Genomic DNA, 17,753 nt, shown 5'->3' on the forward strand with positions numbered 1-17,753 from the left:
TGGCTGCTGCTGTTGCGCTTTGCAGCTCTATCAAGTCCAGAGGAAATGTAAGTGGCCTCATAATTCCATCTATACTGGCTTTCAAAAAAAATGAGAGTTGAGTCTCCAGCGAGAGTAGTCAATTCATCAACAAGTATTGTAATTTTTGCCTTATTGTCGATGATTTTGTTGACAATTCTCTTTTTCGTTTCAGTGGCTATATGATTCACTGTGTCTACACAAACTGTTCTGCTATGCATCAAATGCCCCATTTCAATTCCATTGATTTGCTGTAGATCAGTGAGGCTCTCGTGGTCACTGAGTGGTCGATTTTGTTTTGGCAAAGTAGTAGGCTGTCGGAATACACGAGCAGTAGTTTCAAATGCTGCTTCTTCACTTTTAATATTCAGATTAAGAAGAGTTTCTATTTTAGGCCATGGCTTGAATTTTTTCAGCCTCCATGTGAGCTGCAGATTTCTTATGTTCATTTATTTTTTTGTGAACGGAGGACAGCTCTGTCTCTTTATTCTTTCCATAAGAGGCTATTTCACAAGAGGCCCAGTTTGGAGAGATGTTAACCCCTCTTGCAGAATGCAGCTTCAATTCTGAAACATCATGACATACTGTGCACCCAAGTTTACCTCCCAAAGCAAAAAGCCAGTAGTTTTTCTTTTTGAACTCCTCAAATTGCATTTTTGACCACACTGCAGGGCATGGTTGTGGTGTATCAATTTTCTTACTGGGCAATTCAGCAGTTTCATTTGTCTGCTCTCTTTGTGGTGGCTGTGGCTCACCACATGACAAAGGTGTAAAAGTGTCAGCATTTTTTCCCTGTGGCTGACTAGTTACAGCTTCCTCATTTGTTGCTGTTCTTTTTGACTGACAATCCCCCATTTCCCGACCCATGTCTTGTGGGCAATTTTATACTTGCTAGAGGGAAAATGTCATGATCAGAGTATTGCTTATTAGTTTGGAACATGCGTGGAGGGGCAAGGAGGTGGTGCAGGGCTACACTACAGCCGGGATCGACGCTGAACACATGGTTGATTTACCGGGTATAGTAAACACCCACTAAATCGACTGCAGATCGCGCTCCAGTCGACCCCTGTACTCTACCCAGATGAGAAGAGTAAAGTAAGTCGACCCCCTGCAGCGTACACCCTGTAGCTGGAGTTGCGTAGCATAGGTTGACTGACTACGGTAGTATAAACATAGCCAAATCTTGCTACAGTTAAGGGCCTTATATTAGGTGGAGGCTTTGTGGGAGTAGTTATGCTGTAGTCTGGGATTTACCTGAATAGGCCTAAGGAGAGAATCCCAGGTCAGATATTTTGCACCCTCATTTTGAGAGACTAACGAGTAACCACAAACAGGTGCAATACGCCACAGGATTCTGAAAGTGGGGGGCGGAGGGCGGGCTTTAGCAGTTAGGTTGCTGTGCAGTATCTCAGCAGTTGGACGCATTCATATATTGGAATTATTAATAACTAAGTGATGTAAATCATGAGTATTAATGCTTGATGCTTAATTATGGGCTTCCCAAAGGCCACATATGGGTCGGGGAAACTATTGACATTATTGTAATCAGAGTAAAGGTAGGGTATATAGCCATCCTATACATAGCCATAATAAAGTGGATAAATTACCTCTCCTAGCGACCATTTTTTCATTTTGTCGGGTCCCTGAGACAGTGTCCACTGGAGCAGGGCCTCCCTTCTGATGGGCTCCCTTGCCCCTCGATCTTTGTTTCCAATGGTGTCCATAACTTGTAAGTATACACAGTGCAAGACCCTCTTTACTATACTTACCTTAGGCAAGGCTCAATACATGTAACGATTAGACTGATTTCAATTATAACTGTCTGTATTAAATCAAGTTTCTGTGTGTTTCACCAAATTTCATCTTCTCAATACACTGTGAGTAGCCATGTACAAGGGTGAGCTGTATCCCAATACATAATCTTATAGGTGTAAAAATTGTACAGGCTACACTACCACCCTGTGACATCATCAACAAAGTGCCCGTTTGTGCCCGGGTAGCGGCCTTGCTATGGGAGGGAGGACTGCAGCAATAAATTTGTTAGTCTCTAAGGTGCCACAAGTACTCCTATTCTTTTTGCGGATACAGACTAACATGGCTACTACTCTGAAACCAGTTATTAATGAAGTTACTAATGTAGCCAATAAGGATGCATTCAATGCAATTTTAAAATGACTGATGGCACCAAAAAGGCACATGTCCAAAAATGATACCAGTGTATGGGAGATAAGGCAAAAAAGGGGGACAAGGAAACTTGTCAAAACTTGTATGACAAATAAAGGTATAAAGTTATCACTACTCAGGTTCTTTAGAGACCCCACAGCTTCTAATAACCTAGGGGACAGCACTCCTTACCCAGCAAGACCACCGTCTCATAGTTCTCATGCATGACATCCCTGTAGAGGGCTCTCTGAGCAGGGTCCAGCAGAGCCCCCTCTTCCCTGGTGAAATACACAGCCACCTCCTCGAAGGTCACTGGCCCCTGAAAGAGAAAGAGTCCAACACTCAGAACCTCCTGCCCCACTCACAGTCCCATTATTCACAGAACAGCAGCACCAGGTAAATGGAAGCTCCGGGAGGCACATGTTAACAGAGTCCCATCCCACCTTGCCTAGAGCATCCAGGAGGCATCAGAGGGTAGAAAGAGAGAACCTTTGTGTCTCCCAGCTGACAGAGGCAGGGTCGTCACATTTATCTCAGACCTACTAGCCAGAGCTCAATATAGGAGATGGGGCTGTCTCTGGACCCTGCTGGTAGCTTCCTGGTAGGAATCCCAACACTCTCTAAATAAAATATATGGAAGAGAGGGGAAGTCAATAGTAAAGAATATAAGTTAGAAGGTCAGAATTGTAGAAAGTTGGTAAGAGAAGCTATCAGAAAGCAATGATCAACCAATGAAAAGAAGAAGGAATTTTTGAAAAGTATATTAAGTACAAAATTAATCCTAACAATGGTAATGGTAAATTACTACACGGAAATGGCAAAATTATCAAAAATAATGCAGAAGAGGTAAAAGTGTTCAATAAATATTTCTCTCCTGGATTTGGAGAAAAACAGATGATGTCACTCATATCATAAGATGTTGACGCCGACAGTCTTTCCATTCCAACAGTAACTCACAGGGACATTAAACAGCAGCTATTCAAGTTAGACGTGTTTAAATCAGTGGGTCCAGATAACTAGAGTTTTGAAAGACCCAGTGGAGAAGCATGGTGGACTGTTAATGTTGATTTTAATTAGGACTTGGAACACTGGGGAAATTCCATAAGACTGGAATAAAACTAATGCTGTGCCAATATTTAAAAACTATAAAAGAGATGACACAGCTAATTACAAGAGTGTCAGTCTGAAATCGATACTGGAGAAGACAATGGAGCAGCCGATACTGGATTTCATTAATAAAGAATTAAAGCAGGTGTGATGGAGCAAGGCCGGATGGCTACAGGAAAGTACTCAGGAACAGGTATGTTAGCCCCAGGCTAAGCAAATCCCTAGTACCATGGGAACCAAAATGGCAGTTGCTCCAGGGTAATTAAGGCACCTGGGGCCAATTAAGAACTCTCTAGAGAGAGATACATTGATTGGAGCACCTGCAGCCAATCAAGGCAGGCTAATCAGGGCATCTGGTATAAAAATGGGAGCTCACTCCAGTCAAGCAGGAGGAGCCAGAGGAGAGAAGTGCGTGTGAGGAGCTGGGAGCAAGAGGCACAAGGAGCTGAGACTGAGAGGGTGTGCTGCTGGAGGATTGAGGAATTATTATACAATCAAGCATTATCAGACACCAGGAGGAAGGACCTGTGGTGAGGATAAAGAAGGTGTTTGGAGGAGGCCATGGGGAAGTAGCCCAGGGAATTGTAGCTGTCATGCAGCTGTTATAAGAGGCACTATAGACAGCTGCATTCCACAGGGCCCTGGGCTGGAACCCGGAGTAGAGGGTGGGCCCGGGTTCCCCCCAAACCTCCCAACTCCTGATCAGACACAGGAGGAGTTGATCCAGACTGTGGGTTCCACCAGAGGGGAAGATCACTGAGGTGAGCAAATCCGCCAAGAAGCGCAGGACCCACCAAGGTAGAAGAGGGACTTTGTCACAACTGGTGTCAGGGGTGGGATATTTGGTGTGCACAGCGCGGCGGAAGGAGAGTGATTTAAAAACACACACACAAAAAAAAGAGGGTTAATTTTTTTGTGTGTGTGTCACCACAATGGATGACGTAGTGCGGACACTGATACAAGCCACGGCGGCCCAGCAGGAGGCTACCCGTGTCCAGGCAGCCACCCAGCAAGAAGCAGTGCGGCTGCAGCAAGAGACTAATCGCCTGCTGATGGACCAAGCTGCTCAAGACCGAGCTATGTTGCAGGAACTGGTAAGCCAGGTAAAGACCCTTACAGAGCTGAACCGTGGCCATGATGGGACGTGGCTCATACGGGCTAGCCATTGGCTGCAGAAAATGACGCGGGAGGATGATGTAGAGGCATACCTTCTGGCCTTTGAGAGGACAGCCCTACGGGGAGGTCTGGCCTCGAGATCAGTGGTCTAGCATCCTTGCCCCATTCCTGTATGGGGAGGCCCAGAAGGCCTACCATGATCTGCCTGAAGAGGCTGCAGCAGACTACTCCCAGTTGAAGGCAGAGATCCTGGCCAGATTTGGGGTAACGACCGCAGTGCAGGCCCAGCGGTATCATGAGTGGAGGTACCAGGAAGACAAAACCCCGCAGTCCCAATTGTATGACCTCATCCATCTCGCACGAAAGTGGTTGCAAACAGAATCCCGGAGTCCAGAAGAGATACTAGAGGTTCTGGTCATCGACCGGTACATGAGGGCCCTGCCACCAGATCTCCGCAAATGGGTAGGCCAGAACGATCCATACACCTATGACAAGATGATCACGCTGGTAGAAAGATGCATGACAGCCAGAGAATTGACCCAACTACGCAAGGAAAGCCCCTTCCGTAGCAAACACCCAACCCCAACCCGGGAAGGAGGGACAGCCAAACCCCTGGGGAGTCCTAGGTGGAGGAAGAGGGGGGCTGAAAACCCACAGAGACTCCAGAAGGAAGGGATTGGCCTGAGTGGAGGAAACCCTGGGACTAAACCCCCTAGCCCACATGATGGGAGACTGACTAGAAACAGTTATAGATGTTATGCATGTGGGGAGTGGGGACACATAGCAGCACAGTGTCCCAGCACCGAAGAACCTATGCAATGCAACTTGGGGGATTGGGAAGTCCCATGCTCCCTTATCCACCTTGCGGGCATTGCATTAGCCCCACATAACTACACCAGGCCAGTGAAGATAAATGGAACAGAGACTACAGCACTGGTGGACTCAGGGAGTGCTATCACCCTTATATCGGGTAAGCTAGTAAAAAGTAGCCAGCTGCTACAAGCCAAACGTGTAGCAGTGACATGTATGCATGGGGCCATGAGCCAATACCCCACCATCCCAGTGGAGATAGAGGTTCAGGGGAACCCCATTGAGGTGACAGTGGGCGTTGTTCCTAAACTCCCATATCCTGTAGTTATTGGGAGAGACTATCCAGGGTTTGATAATTTACTTCCCCCTGAGAGGCTGCAGGGAAGTGGAGAAGACCCTGTTGGCAGCGACTCATCATTGGGGGAATGTCAACCCCCCATGTTTTCTGAGTTTTCTCAGGATCTTTTCTCAGCCCCCCAAAAGGCCCGGAAGACAAAAAAAGGGAGGGCCGTGAAGGCTTTGGGAACCCAGATCCTGACCCAGGGCCAGAAGACTGCGCTAGTAGGCAGATGGGCACGAGCAGCCAACAGAGAAACTACCAACATGGAAGGTGAGCCAGAGGCTGGCCCCAGCCATGAATGGCGACAGGCCATTGGAAGAAGCAGAAGCCGGCCCCTGGGAACTCAGGCAGGGTAGTCCTGGGAGAGAGACATTCGGACGGGACCAGGCAGAGGACCCCAGATATGATAACGTCAGGAAAGAGGTGGCTGAGATAGATGGGATACCAGTGGAGGGGAAGGTCCGAGGTCCAGGACCCTACCTTATAGTGAAGAAAGATCTCCTGTACCATGTGGTGCAAATGCAGGAGCAGGAGATACATCAACTTCTGGTGCCACGAAAACATCAAAAAGCCATATTGAGCCTCGCCCACAGTCACCTGTTTGGAGGACACTTAGGGGTAGAGAAAACCCAGGCCAGGATCCTGCGGAGATTCTTCTGGCCAGGAGTACATGAAGATGTCAGGCGATACTGCACCTCTTGTCCAGAGTGTCAGCTACATAGCCCTCGCCCACACTTACGGGCCCCTTTGATACCTCTTCCAATAATAGAGGTACCATTTGAACCATGGATCTGATTGGGCCCCTAGAGAAGACAGCTCGGGGCCACCAACATGTGCTGGTTGTACTAGACTATGCTACCCGATACCCGGAAGCTGTCCCCCTACGCAACACAGCTTCCAAGACAATAGCTAAGGAGCTAGTACAGATCTTTTCCCGGGTTGGGCTACCCAAGGAGATACTGACTGATCAAGGGACACCTTTCGTGTCTAAGTTGATGAAAGATCTCTGTTCATTGCTCCATGTACAAGCCCTACGGACCTCTGTATACCACCCACAAGCAGACGGCCTTGTGGAAAGGTTCAATAGGACCCTCAAGGCCATGATCCGGAAAGTGGTGAGCCGGGATGGGAAAGACTGGGATACCCTATTGCCTTACCTCATGTTCGCCATCCGGGAAGTTCCACAAACCTCCACAGGCTTCTCTCCATTCGAACTACTATATGGGCGCCACCCCCGAGGCATATTGGATATAGCCAGAGAAGCCTGGGAAGAGGAGCCAAATCCCGGAAGGAACATAGTCGAGCATGTAATACAGATGAGGGATCGGATAGCCCGAGTTACACCCATTGTACGAGAACATTTGGAGAAAGCACAGGAGACCCAACGGACCCATTATAACCACCAAGAAAAGCTTCAACGGTTCCAACCAGGGGATCGAGTAATGGTCCTGGTGCCCACAGCAGAAAGCAAGCTGTTGGCCCAGTGGCAGGGACCCTATGAAGTGATTGAAGCCGTGGGAGAGGTAAACTATAAGGTGCGGCAGCCAGGCCGCAGGAAACCGGAGCAAATTTACCACATCAATCTTCTAAAACCTTGGCATGATCGAGAGGCATGCTTAGTCACCCGGGAGACCCTTCCCCAGGAGGATAACTTACATGAGCAAGTGAAGATATCACCCGACTTGACGCCAATCCAAAAGATCGAGGCAGCCGACACGATTAATCGCAATCGAGATGTGTTCTCTACAAAACCGGGGCAGACGACTGAGACCTATCACCATATCCGCATGATCCCTGGAGCCAAGGTAACACTAAGACCCTACCAAATCCCAGCAGCCAAAAGAGAAGAAATCAAGGCCGAAGTAAAGAAAATGTTAGAATTAGGCGTTATTGAAGAATCCTACAGTCAGTGGTGCAGTCCAATCGTTCTAGTGCCCAAACCTGATGGTACCACGAGATTCTGTAATGACTTTCGCCGACTGAATGAAGTATCCCAATTTGATGCATACCCCATACCACGCATCGACGAACTGGTTGACCGACTGGGTAGTGCCCGATTCTTGACTACACTGGATCTGACAAAAGGGTATTGGCAGATTCCCCTGACCAAAGAAGCTAAAGAAAAGACAGCGTTCTCCACCCCAGACGGGCTATTCCAGTACACTGTTCTCCCTTTTGGGTTACATGGGGCCCCAGCCACATTCCAGCGCCTCATGGATAAGCTGCTGCGCCCCCATACTAGTTATGCAGCTGCATACCTAGATGATGTCATCATCCATACGCCAGACTGGGGAACCCACTTGGAGAAAGTTGAGGCAGTGCTACGCACCTTAAGGCGGGCTGGCCTCACCGCTAATCCTGCTAAGTGTGCCATAGGACTAGCAGAGGCTAGGTACCTGGGATATATTGTAGGAAGAGGTATAGTGAAGCCCCAAACTAATAAACTAGAAGCGATTCAAAACTGGCCCCGGCCGACCCGAAAGAAGCAGGTCCGTGCATTCCTAGGCATGGTAGGCTACTACCGACGGTTTATTCCCCACTTTGCCAGTAGGGCAAGTCCTCTAACGGATCTGGTGAAGGCTTGAGGTCCAGACATGGTGAAGTGGACCGACGCTGCAGAAGGAGCATTTGTAGACCTTCGGACGGCCCTCTGTAATGACCCCGTACTCATAGCTCCGGACTTTACCAAGGAATTTATTTTACAGACAGATGCCTCTGAGGTGGGGTTGGGGGCAGTTCTGTCCCAAATGATTGGAGATGAAGAACACCCGATTCTCTACCTAAGCAGAAAGCTGCTCCCACGAGAAAGGAAGTATGCAGTAGTCGAGAGAGAATGCCTTGCTGTCAAATGGGCCATGGAGACACTGTGTTATTACCTCTTAAGCCGATGGTTTACTCTTGTGATGGACCATGCACCCCTTCAATGGATGCAGAGAAATAGGGAGAAGAATGCAAGGGTCACCAGGTGGTTCTTATCCCTCCAACCATTCCAGTTCCGCATACGGCATAGGGCTGGATGCCACCACGGCAACGCTGATGGTCTTTCGCGAGCACACTGCCTGGCGTCCCAAGTTGCCCAACCCTATGGTGTTGAGCAGGGGGGGGGGGGATATGTGATGGAGCAAGGCCGGATGGCTACAGGAAAGTACTCAGGAACAGGTATGTTAGCCCCAGGCTAAGCAAATCCTTAGTACCATGGGAACCAAAATGGCAGTTGCTCCAGGGTAATTAAGGCACCTGGGGCCAATTAAGAACTCTCTAGAAGGCACTGAAGAGAGATACATTGATTGGAGCACCTGCAGCCAATCAGGGCAGGCTAATCAGGGCACCTGGTATAAAAAGGGGAGCTCACTCCAGTCAAGCAGGAGCCAGAGGAGAGAAGTGTGTGTGTGAGGAGCTGGGAGCAAGAGGCACAAGGAGCTGAGACTGAGAGGGTGTGCTGCTGGAGGATTGAGGAATTATCATACAATCAAACATTATCAGACACCAGGAGGAAGGACCTGTGGTGAGGATAAAGAAGGTGTTTGGAGGAGGCCATGGGGAAGTAGCCCAGGGAATTGTAGCTGTCATGCAGCTGTTATAAGAGGCACTATAGACAGCTGCATTCCACAGGGCCCTGGGCTGGAACCCGGAGTAGAGGGTGGGCCCGGGTTCCCCCCAAACCTCCCAACTCCTGATCAGACACAGGAGGAGTTGATCCAGACTGTGGGTTCCACCAGAGGGGAAGATCACTGAGGTGAGCAAATCCACCAAGAAGTGCAGGACCCACCAAGGTAGAAGAGGGACTTTGTCACATCTCCCACAGTATTCTTGCCAGCAAGTTAAAGAAGTATGGGCTGGATGAATGGACTATAAGGTGTCTAGAAAGCTGGCTAGATTGTCGGGCTCAACATGTGGTGATCAATGGCTCCATGTCTAGTTGGCAGCTGGTATGAAGCGGAGTGCCCCAAGGGTCAGTCCTGGGGCCGGTTTTGTTCAATATCTTCATTAATGATCTGGAGGTTGGCGTGGATTTCACCCTCAGCAAGTTTGAAGATGACACTAAACTAGGAGGAGTGGTATATACACTGGAAGGTAGGGGTAGGATACAGAGTGACCTAGACAAATTGGAGGATTGGGCCAAAAGAAATCTGATGAGCTTCAACAAGGACAAGTGCAGAGTCCTGCACTTAGGACAGAATAATGCCATGCATTGATACAGACTAGGGACCGAATGGCTAGACAGCAGTTCTGCAGAAAAGCACCTAGGGGTTACAGTGGACAAGAAGCTAGATATGAGTCAACAGTGTGAACCTTGTTGCCAAGGCTAATGGCATTTTGGGCTGTACAAACAGGGGCATTGCCAGCAGATCGAGGGATGTGAAAAAATTGGAAAGAGTCCAGCGGAGGGCAACAAAAACGAGTAGGGGGCTGGAGCACATGACTTATGAGGAGAGGCTGAGGGAACTGGGATTGTTTAGTCTGCAGAAGAGAAGAATGAGGGGCCCCTGCTGTGCTCAGTGGGGTTTGTGCTGCGGTACGGTGCTGTGTTCCTTCGCAAAGGGCAGGTGTTTGCTACTTTACTCAGTGAGGCCTAGGTGAAAACAAGATGAAAAATTCCAGCTCTTTTTCTTGGATATTGTTTCTCTTCGTCTTGCACATTCAGGGTTATAGCTGAGAACGTTCACTGACCCTGAAGTTGCATAAAATGTGTCTTAATACAGTTTAATTTCATTACTTTCAATTCTCTGATCAGCACAGCCCGGAGTGGTAAAAGTGGGGTTTTCACAAAGATAACCATGGCAATAAAATAGAGACTGAACCAACGCATGAGTAAGAGCTTCACTGTTGAACAGCTTGTAGAGGTGCGGACTCACCCCCACGGCACCTCCTGCTGGTGACTTCTGGGAATCAGCTCATTCCAGCTCCGGAGCGCCCTTTGCAGGCCAGTGATCCGCCTGGCCCCTGGCCCCCGTGCCCCTCCCTGGACCCGGTGCCCCTTTAGCTGAGGTGCTGCCCCCTGGCAGTAACCCCTTTCTCTCAGGGTCTACCCTGCCCAGGGAATCCCCCACCCACTATCCCCACCTCACCTCAGGATACGGCTACTGCCAGTCATCGTCTCACCGCCGTGCCCTGGGGCAGACTGCAGTATCAGCCATTCAGCACTGGCAAGGAGGGTTTGGACCTGCTGCCTTGGCCTACCCCTGGGCTGCCCTCTGCAACTCCCAGGACCTCTTGGCCTTCTGCTAGGCCCTGCTCCAATCAGGTTACCTGTCTCTAGCTCCCTGCAGCCAGGCCCATCTCCCGCTACAATCAGAGAGAGACTGATCCTTCTGGCTTCCCTGGTCTTCTTATAAGGCCCTGTTGCTCAGTTTGGGGCATGGCCCCAAAATCCCATAGTATTTTTTTCCACGGGACCCCTTCCTCATTCAGTGCACAGGGTTTTCTGCTCTGGGGCTGTGTACTGAAGGAGTCTGTTGCCTGTAGGGTCCCTGCCTCATTTCTTGCAGAGTTAACGTTGCACAGGCAATGCTCATTCTGGTATTTCCTAACTTGAGAGTGCTTCACTTTGCAGCCTTTTAGTCCTCTGTGCATTTCCTAATGTTTATAGTTTGCTTTACTAAATAGAACAGTCTTTATGACAAAGGGTTGGGTTTTTTTTTTTTTTGGTAATGTCTCCATTATTTATCCGGTCAGTGTCAATAGTGTGCGCTTTACAAGACAGAGAAAGTAAGGACACGCCCTGATACAAAGCCCCTCTGATCTAAGGAAGACTGACACATACAAAGAAAGCAGGAGATGTAAGAACTAGGACGTTCTTTCTTTCTTTTGATGAATAGTCATTTGTTTATTATGAATTATGATTAAAGAAAGGGTTGTGGATTGGGGAACTTGTGCGGTGAGGATGTTCTATGCAGAAGTTTCCATTGTTTGGCACATGCAGCTGATCTGAAGTGCCACGCAGTGCCAGGTTTTGGGTAGCAAGCCCTCTCACAATGGCAAAGAGCCTTTTCAGAACTCTGATGCAATCTTCTCTTCATGCTGATCATCTATGGTGGCCTTTAATCTTAGGCTCCTCTCAAGTTCTTTCTACCTATGGAATGCTCTCTGGTGATTTGCTGCCCTCTCATGGCATGCCACATTTCTAGCCAGATTTTTCCAGTCCTTTGTTCCTGTAGAACACAATGTGGCTGGAACATTAGACTGGAGGAGTTTGCAACAAAACCAGTATGCAGCATTCTGGGGTTTGGAGTACCTAAGCCATGGCCTCTCCACTTTGTCACCATTGGGGATTTCACACCAGGAATGTGTTGGATGGAAACTTCTATTTTCATTGTCTTTGGGGAATGTGAAGTTTTTCACCTGCTGTGGCCCATGCGGTACAAGGAAGTCCTTCAGGCTATTGCTCAAGTGGGTCCACAGTCCTGGATCATCTAGATTTAAGAAACTAAACTCAGCAGCAGCTGTTTCTTGTGCCTCCACCACACTCTTCTCTGAGCTACACTCTTCTCTGAGCTACACTTTTCTTCAGGAATGTGCATGGTTACATCCATTTGAGATGGAGATATGGATGCTACAGTAGCTGTCAGGTCACCTGCACTCTGACTAACTGGAAGATCAGGCATCTCCTCACCACTCACATCCTCATTGGGGCCGGAAGGCTCAGCGTGAACATGTGTGTCTCTGTATCTCAGGAGAGCTTCTTCCTGCTTAGATAGAAAAGCTTCCTTTGCTTTCTTTCTTTTTCTGAATGTTGCCCCAGGGGGGCGTTTTCTTCTTTCACTCATGACTGCTGTTCTGTGCCAGCTAGAGTGGCTCTCAACACTCACTTGAAGGGGACAAATAAGCAGGCTGGTAGCAGGGCCTGAGTGAGGGAAGATCTCAGCCTCTTAAGGGCCTAACCGGCTCCTAGTACTTCAGTTGACTGTCTGTTCTCCTCAAGCGGGTTCAGGGAAGCAGCGGGAAATAGGAAGCTCCCTGATAAGCTGGTGTCAATCAGTCCAGGCACCAGCGGGTGCTCGGGAGGTACATAAGAGGCTCCTCCTCTCTCTCGTGGACCATTGAGTAGCCTCATGAAAACATCCCAGCTGTGGACATAGGCACCAGCAACCGATTCCCAAGCTAAAGTCCCTTTGCAATCCAGGAAACAGCCTGGGTTGTCTGGAGCGCAGGGTTTGGCCCATGGTGACTGCAGACCCTGCCCCTGCTGCACAGCGACTCCTGGGACCCCTCTAGCCCATCAGCACTCGGCTCTCCCGCATTCTGCTGAGCGGCTGAGATCTGGGGGAACAGAAACCCTTGGTTAGAGATGGAAAATCTCCTCCCAGGAACACTCTGTCAATGGCTGCCAGACGCCGTCCCTGTGAAACCCCAAATGTGCAGCCCCTCGGATTCCCACAGGGGAGATCTCAGCTCATTCACTTGTCACCCGTGGCCGCAGTCTCTGACAGGGGGAATGTAGAGGGTTTTTTTGCCAATGTTCCCTTCTACAGCGCCCAGAATGGGAGGAGGTTTGGCCTTGTGATGTGAGGCCTGGGTCTGAGAATCAGGGCTCCTGGGATCTGGGGCTCTGCAATGGGGTGTGGTCTAGTGAGTGGAGCTGGATTTGTTGACAGTGAGTGAGAGGGGCTTGTGCTGAAGGACCCTGGGTCAATCCCCACCAATTCCTGGGATGTCTACATGTGGCCACGATTTTACTTACCTCTCAATGTAGGTTATTTAGCCCATTCCTGGACACACGTGTTACATCTGCTGCTGGCCATCCCTGAGATGGAGGTCCTTCATCCACACAAGGACATGGCACATCAAGGTCAATCCAGCAGCTCTCATCCGGTCTTCACCTCCGCAATGGACGGTGAACTCTAACCTGACCAGAGAAAGACAGGGTGGTATTCTTCAGGGGAATCTGCTGGTGCTCCTGCATCCCCTGCTCCACCTCACACCCCGACACGCTAAGGGTTTTCCAAAGATACCACTAATCTCGGATAAACAAAGCAGCTGAGATGAGGTCAGTGTGGGTGGATTTACTCAGCAGACTGGTTCTAATGGAAGAACAGATTTCTCCCCAGCTCTAGGGAGATTCCCATAGGAAAAGTCTCTGATGGTTGGGGTGGGGGCAATGCAAAACCTCAGCCCTTTGAATGGCAGGAAATCAGGACTCGGGGAGTTAAGGGGTGTCTCTGTCCTGCTGGAGGGAGCAGACCTGGAGAGCAGGAAGAGCACTAGTCGCATTGTAGGAAAGCCAGTGACTTCTACCTGTGAAGGTGGCTGAAGCTTCTGGCAGACATTGGAGTCCCGGATCCTTACACCTCCTTTGGGGATCCTTTTCCTAGGAATAAAATAAGGACACCACACAGAGAATGACATTTGAATCCCAGGGAAAAGGGATGATCTCAGCCAGGCTACGTACCAGGAACCCAATTTTTGTCCCAAGAGCCACAATTACCCAGATGAGATTTTCTTCCCCATTTGCTTTCAGGTTATTTACTCACAGGATTCATTTGTTTGCTTTGCTGGGTCTCCACTCTCTGCAGCTCTTCATTGGTTTTAGTAACAATCTTTCAGTTTTTGATTCTGTTGCCTCTTCTTACAGTGTAGCATCTGCTTAGCACTATTTTTAAAAAAAAATCAATTCAAACCAAAATCCTGATCCTACATTGAAGATCTAGCCCCGTCCTGTCCCGGCCCCAGCTTTCCTATCTAAGCAGGAAGGAGCTCTCCTGAGATACAGAGACACACATGTTCACGCTGAGCCTTCCGGCCCCAATGAGGTGCCACACCCACCTTTCCCTGGCAAGCCTGATGTCTGCCCCTGGCCAGCCCAGCTGGATGTTTAAGCTGCAGCCCGGATCACCCCACTTGCTCATTATTGATTCTGGGGAGCAAGCAGGCCACCCAGTAAAACAGCAGTGTCTGTTCTGCACCCCACACTGAGCTTTTCATAGAGGTTATGAAACAATTCCATCTCCTAATCTGGCCTCTATTTCACAGGCTATGAAATTTCACACACTTTGCACCATATGAAGCCCAATTGCTTGTAAGTCACTAAAAGGCACCTTCCAGAATGACAGGCAGTTGTGATGTGAGGACACCAGGAAACAGACACTCCACCTCTCCCCTGGGTAATTTGTTCCAGTGGCTAGTTTCCCTCACTGTCAAAAATGTGTGCCTACGTCTCATTTGAATTTCTCTGGCTTCAGCTGGCAGCTCTTGGTTCTTGTTGTGCCTTTTTTGGCTAGATCGAATTAGCCCTGCCCCGTGAAATCCGATCTCCCCGTCCTGCTGGACCCCCCAGCCAGGAGAACCCAGTAGGGGCCTCCTAGCTGTTTCTCTGCCCGGCTGGGGACAGGACTTCCTCTCCGTGGGGATATCAGATGCACCTGCAGAGGCAATGCAGAAGTGAGTGTGCTGCATCAGCCCGGTGTTGGGCTCAGGGCTTTGGCCTTGGCAGCTTCTGCTCCAGTCACATCTCTGGGTGCCCGGACTCAGAGCTTCTGGCCCCCTGTGGCTGCAGCCAGTGCTGGGGCACTGGGCTCAGGACTTTCATGCCCCTCCCAACTCCTGCCGGCACTCTGGGTGCCTGGGCTCGGGGCTTCTGCCTGGCATCTGAAGTGAGAGCTCTGGGCTTCCCTTGCAGTTCCTTCTGGGGCTCAGGGGTCCATTTCTCTGGAGGCCCCGAAAATGGTAGCAGCCGAGGTGTTCCCAAGTGATAGGTAGGAGCTGAGGTGCTCCCAACATCAGGGACCCACCTGCACATCTGGGAACCTCCTCTAGCTTCAGAAAGGTTGCTGGCTGCTGCCCTTGGAGCCCAGGTCTGAAGGCAGCACACAAGTGAGGGTGACAATGCTGTGACCCGCCCACAACAACCTCTGAACTCCCCCATTCTCCCAGTTTGGTCGGGACCCCCACGGTTACAATAACAGGTGCAAACATCTGAAATGGTGACGTTGGTCAATTTCAAGGCCAGAGGGTTTGTAAATTAGTCAAAGTGAGCCCAGAATTTGGTAGGGACCTGGCTATTATGGAGGCCCAAGCAGGTTTGCACTCCCAGTTCTCCTGAAAGGCCATGGAGAATTCCTGCTGCCTGAGAAACTTCCCAGAAGAAGCTACCAGGACTGGGGGAGAAATGAAGGAAACCAACCAGAGCCTGAGCTAGGATGGAGAGCATTGATCCAAGCCGTGTTTGAACCCCTTCACCCCCACCTGCCTGCCTGCGATGAAACGGACAGAGGGGCACTGATTTCTAGTTTTGAACTTGATAAAGACCGTGGGCTTCAGCACAAGCCCTACAGCCCATACTCTGAACTCTTGGATAAACAGCAAAGCTGGCTTTTCCCAAACCTTTCCCCCCAGTGCTCTGCATCCACTTGGGATTGTGCCCAGCAGAGGATGGTGGAGGGGAGGGGAAGGGAGAGGAGGCCATGAAAATGTTGTGGCATCTGCACTACCCCACAGACACACACACACACAGCAATGCAGGGCATAATATCCAGGACAGTAAATTATTTGGCCATAACCTACAAAATCCTACAAAAAGTGTTGAAAGGACAATTTGTCTAGAAAACAATGGGAGGGAGGGGTTAGAGAGCTGCAGTAACCACCTGGACTTCCAGTCTCTGGACAGGCACATCCACCTCTCCAGAGTTTTCACTGCTATCATCTCCAAACTGGTCCTCCTGATCTGATGTGAGGTCACATCCTGGCATTTAGGGACATTGGCAGGATCTTCCCTGTTCCCAGCTGCAGCATCACCCTCGTTATCCTGCCTGATAAGGATCTTGCCAGGGCTTAGCTAAATGGCATGTGGCATGACAGGCTCTTTGCTGAGGGCCCTTGACAGCACCCAATCGAGATCTGAATCGGACAGGCACGTGCAGGTGCATTTCCTGACTTTTTACTGGACTCCTGGACCCTCTCATGCTTCTGCTGCAAATGTTCCTTCTCGCTCAGCGCTGAGCAGCAGAATGCTCATTGCCCTTTGGCTGTGCGACATCCAGACATCTAGTCCTGCTGCTCTGAACGAAACCGTCTTCAGAGCTCTAATCCTGGCAGATATTAATTAAAATCTTGCCGTGTTCCTCTAAGTGTATTTGTGATTGGACGTGCTTCTTGCTAGGGGGGTGTCATAGGTTTATTCCCCACTTTGAACTTTAGAGTTCACAAGATGGGGACCTGCATGGACTCCTCTAAGCTAAAATTCTAGTTTAGATCTGGTTCTTGCTGCCACCAGTCAAGTTTTAAGTGTCTGACACACTCCCTGTTCCCCCAAATATCAGAGGGGAGCCGTGTTAGTCTGGTTCTGTAGAAGCAGCAAAGAATCCTGTGGCACCTTATAGACTAACAGACGTTTTGCAGCATGAGCTTTCGTGGGTGAATACCCACTTCTTCGGATGCATGTAGTGGAAATTTCCAGGGGCAGGTGTATATATAAGCAAGCAAGAAGCAAGCTAGAGATAACGAGGTTAGATCAATCAGGGAGGATGAGGCCCTGTTCCAGCAGCTGAGGTGTGAAAACCAAGGGAGGAGAAACTGGTTCCGTAATTGGCAAGCCATTCACAGTCTTTGTTTAGTCCTGAGCTGATGGTGTTAAATTTGCAGATGAACTGGAGCTCAGCAGTTTCTCTTTGAAGTCTGGTCCTAAATTTTTTTTGCTGTAGGATGGCCACCTTAAAATCTGCTATTGCGTGGCCAGGGAGGTTGAAGTGTTCTCCGACAGGTTTTTGTATATTGCCATTCCTAAGGTCTGATTTGTGTCCATTTATCCTTTTCCTTAGAGACTGTCCAGTTTGGCCGATGTACATAGCAGAGGGGCATTGCTGGCATATGATGGCATATATTACATTGGTGGACATGCAGGTGAATGAGCCGGTGATGGTGTGGCTGATCTGGTTAGGTCCTGTGATGGTGTTGCTGGTGTAGATATGTGGGCAGAGTTGGCATCGAGGTTTGTTGCATGGGTTGGTTCCTGAGCTAGAGTTACTATGGTGTGGTGTGCAGTTGCTGGTGAGAATATGCTTCAGGTTGGCAGGTTGTCTGTGGGCGAGGACTAGCCTGCCACCCAAGGCCTGTGAAAGTGTGGGATCATTGTCCAGGATGGGTTGTAGATCCCTGATGATGCGTTGGAGGGGTTTTAGCTGGGGACTGTATGTGATGGCCAGTGGAGTCCTGTTGGTTTCTTTCTTGGGTTTGTCTTGCAGTAGGAGGCTTCTGGGTACACATC

At 49.5% G+C, this 17,753-nt stretch overlaps 1 long non-coding RNA gene across 1 annotated transcript; it reads right to left on the reverse strand.

Annotated features, from left to right (window-relative positions):
• Nucleotides 1-13,241: 13,241 nt before the first annotated feature.
• On the reverse strand, nucleotides 13,242-14,208 carry LOC120385094. Its single transcript, XR_005589259.1, has 3 exons — nucleotides 14,026-14,208; nucleotides 13,790-13,862; nucleotides 13,242-13,400 (listed from the first exon to the last, which is right to left on the reverse strand). It is a non-coding gene; the product is annotated as an uncharacterized LOC120385094 (long non-coding RNA).
• Between the last annotated feature and the right edge of the window lie 3,545 nt (nucleotides 14,209-17,753).

Source organism: Mauremys reevesii, linkage group 17 (genome assembly GCF_016161935.1).
Source record: "Mauremys reevesii isolate NIE-2019 linkage group 17, ASM1616193v1, whole genome shotgun sequence".
Classification (NCBI taxonomy): domain Eukaryota; kingdom Metazoa; phylum Chordata; order Testudines; family Geoemydidae; genus Mauremys; species Mauremys reevesii.